The sequence below is a fragment of the Manis javanica genome, chromosome 16 (assembly GCF_040802235.1).
Source record: "Manis javanica isolate MJ-LG chromosome 16, MJ_LKY, whole genome shotgun sequence".
In the NCBI taxonomy this organism is placed as follows: Eukaryota; Metazoa; Chordata; class Mammalia; order Pholidota; family Manidae; genus Manis; species Manis javanica.
The window spans coordinates 40,653,044-40,656,350 of NC_133171.1; the positions used below are offsets into that span (position 1 = coordinate 40,653,044).

At 33.4% G+C, this 3,307-nt stretch overlaps 1 pseudogene; it reads right to left on the reverse strand.

Annotated features, from left to right (window-relative positions):
* Positions 1–2,609: 2,609 nt before the first annotated feature.
* Positions 2,610–3,070, reverse strand: LOC108393419 (small ribosomal subunit protein eS1-like; annotated as a pseudogene).
* Between the last annotated feature and the right edge of the window lie 237 nt (positions 3,071–3,307).

Genomic DNA, 3,307 nt, shown 5'->3' on the forward strand with positions numbered 1-3,307 from the left:
AACTTTTGCTGAAAAGGAGAGACAAAATAAAAAAAATCCATGATTCTGTTATTGCTAAAATTTTCAATGATTTAACTTTGTCACTTCTTCCTTTTCTTAGGGAAATTAGTATCTGGGTCTATATCTGGAATCAATATCTCACTTCATCAGTACAATTCTGTCTTTCTATCTCCCTGTCTAACACAGTGCACTTTCAACTTTCATGTAAATAGACTTTAGCTTGCAGCTATGATCAGTAAAATTATATACTGTGATCATATTCTGAGAATATTACCAATTGAATCAGCACATAATGGGAAGACAAACCCTGTCTTTCAAACCCACAGAAAATGTAACTCAACCATGATAGAATCAACGTATTTAACATTATTTAAGGAGGCAGTACATTAACATGAATGTCAGAAAATTAAACTATTGAGATGCATATAACACTTTCTAATGAAAAGGTATCTATCTGGTCTGGAGGGATACAAGCCATCCTATCAGACTGATCAGATACCTACTGGTATCAATACCTATCAGATACCATACTACCTCAAATCTAAAATACTTTCTATTGTAAATGAACCATTATATTATGTACTATAAAGAGTAAACTTTTATACTCATTGAAAAGAGTATTTTTTAAATTTATTTTTTATTGAATTATCATTGATATACAGTCTTATGCTGGTTTTAGATATACAACATAGTGGTTCAACAGTTACTATCCATATTATTAAATCCTCACCTGCCACTAGTACAGTTACTATCTATCAACATAGGAAGATGTTATAGCATCACTGGCTATATTCTCCATGCTGTATGTACTACTATCTCTGTGACTAACTTATATTATGCATGAGAATTTTTGTGCCTCTTTATCCACCCCCACCCACACACCGCAAACCCTCCCCCATGGTAACCACGAGTCACTTTTCAGCATCTATGAGTCTACCTGTGTTTTGTTCATTCTGTTTTGCTTTGTTTTTATATTCCACAAATAAGTGAAATCATATGGTTTTTCTCTGCCTGGCTTATTTCACTGAGCATAATACCTTCTAGATAAATCCATGTTGCAAATAGCAGGATTTCTGTTCTTGAAAAAAAAATTTTTTAAGATATATTTAGACATAGGTTTTTATCAACCAACACTATTAGTCTTATATAAAAAGGAAAATGCAGATGAAGTAAATTGATTTCAACATTCCCAGAACTATTCCTGTTTAGAATGTGGGGCTTTTGAATCACTTCTCTACTTAGAGCCATTGGCTTTTATTCTTTTGTTCTCAATGATCCAGATGTTCCACTGTCATCTCTAGAGTATCATCTTGAGAATTTTAATCTGGTATTTCTTAAAAGGCTGCCCTACCATTGTCACCAGGGTTCTCTTCCACTCTAGTGACATTTATTCTGTTTTTCTACTGCTGTTTTTTTGACCATACCACAAGTTGTCAGACAATGAATAATACATCATAACTACTACCTGGCTACAACAATTGTAAAACAACAGAAATTGTATGTTTCTTAAGTATACTAGACTATAGAGCTGAAGAAGCTTTCAAAATTCAGAATAAAACAAATAAGATGGAATATTTTAAATAGATGTACAGAGACATGAATGGTAAAATGGCACAGTATTATATTTTATGTATAATCACAATATAAAAACAAAAGAGTATAAATGGTGACATGTGTATTTAGCTAGCTACATCTTAAGATAAGTAAAAATGAAGATATTTTTAGTAAGTACAAACTGCGAGAGCTTACCATTGACTGACCTTCATACAAGAAAATTCTGAAGGAAATACTTTTAATAAAAAGGAAAATTTCCCTAAATCAGGATTTGGACTGTAATAGGTAATGGTAAAGAGAATGGTAAAAGAGAGTAAAGAGGTTAATAAATATTTGGTAAACCTAATCTAACATTGTCTCTATAAAATAATGGTTATCAATAATGTCTATGTTGAATATTAAGATGAGTTAAGATGTATTGACATTGTCTTTGCTTAGTAAAAGTTGAAGTTCAAACATTAAAAATAAAAGAAATAGAAGCCAAAACAATTAAAATGCAAAGAAAAAGAAAAAAGAAAAATCAATAAAAAAATTCTAAATTAACAAAACTTTAAAATATACAACATATGACACAATATATCATAAGATGGTGGAAACAGTCCAGATACAGCAATAATAAAAATAAATATAACTCTATAAAACTCAGCAGGTAGAGGATATTTTCCACTTGAATTATTTTTTTTAAACATTGTAAGTAAGATTTTTTTACTTGGCACCATTAAAAGTTTCTATTTTTAAACAGATTCTTGGACTGATGGCTCATATCCATCAGATTGTTCAACTTTAGCACCTGTCTCACCCTCAGTACCTTTTTCAGAACTATAACCATGAAGCTCCATGGGTTTTCCCAATTCTAACTTGGGTTTCTTCACCATTTTAACTTTTCTAACAATGACATCATGGAGCAGATAAATAGACTGGCAAGCCTTTTCTATGTCTTTTCCAATGCTGTGTGGAATCAATTTATTGATCACTTCTTTCAAGTCATTTGTCTGCACTTCTTAGGTCATGATGTCCATCATCTTCCGGATTTGGCATACCTGTTGACGCTGAGTCTAAGAGGTCTTCTGAATGTTATTATTGCATTTTTAGTATAACCAACACAGAATAGATGAAGCAAGTAACCATTGGTGGTCTTGACATCAGCATGAGCTTCAATCTTGATCTGCCATTTTTGGATCATGGAGCACATTTTGTCATGGGTAAGATCCATGCCATGGAAATAAGTCAAGCAGTTTTTGCCCTGAATATCCACAGTAATTAGCTTGAATTTTCTAAGTGCAACTTCATCGTTCTGCAGATCAGCAACTCACTTCAAAAACATGACCCTTCAGGCCATCAGATGCAATTTTGGTTCCCTGAGTTCTTGTGACTAGCGTTTTTCCAATATTTCTTACATTGAACATGGCTGGTGCTTTCACATCATACCAATCTTTCTTAGAAAATGGATCAACCATTTTCTTCTTGGCTCCCTTTTTGCCACCTTTAGTAAGGCACTGTTCTTACCAACTGCCATTGTGGTGCTCAGAGAGCCAAAGATACGTTTGGATGTTTAATACTAATCATCACCACCAGAATATTCTGGGCTCACATAAAATGGCCTGTGGAGTAAATGGAAAAGGAGATTTATGGCCACATATCACTGACTACATATCAAAATCACTTGTGAACTCTGAAGAGCTAATTGGGTGAAAATCTCTGCACAGAAGTGACCCACCCAACAACACACTGACTGGGAAGCTTTGGTGTGCCC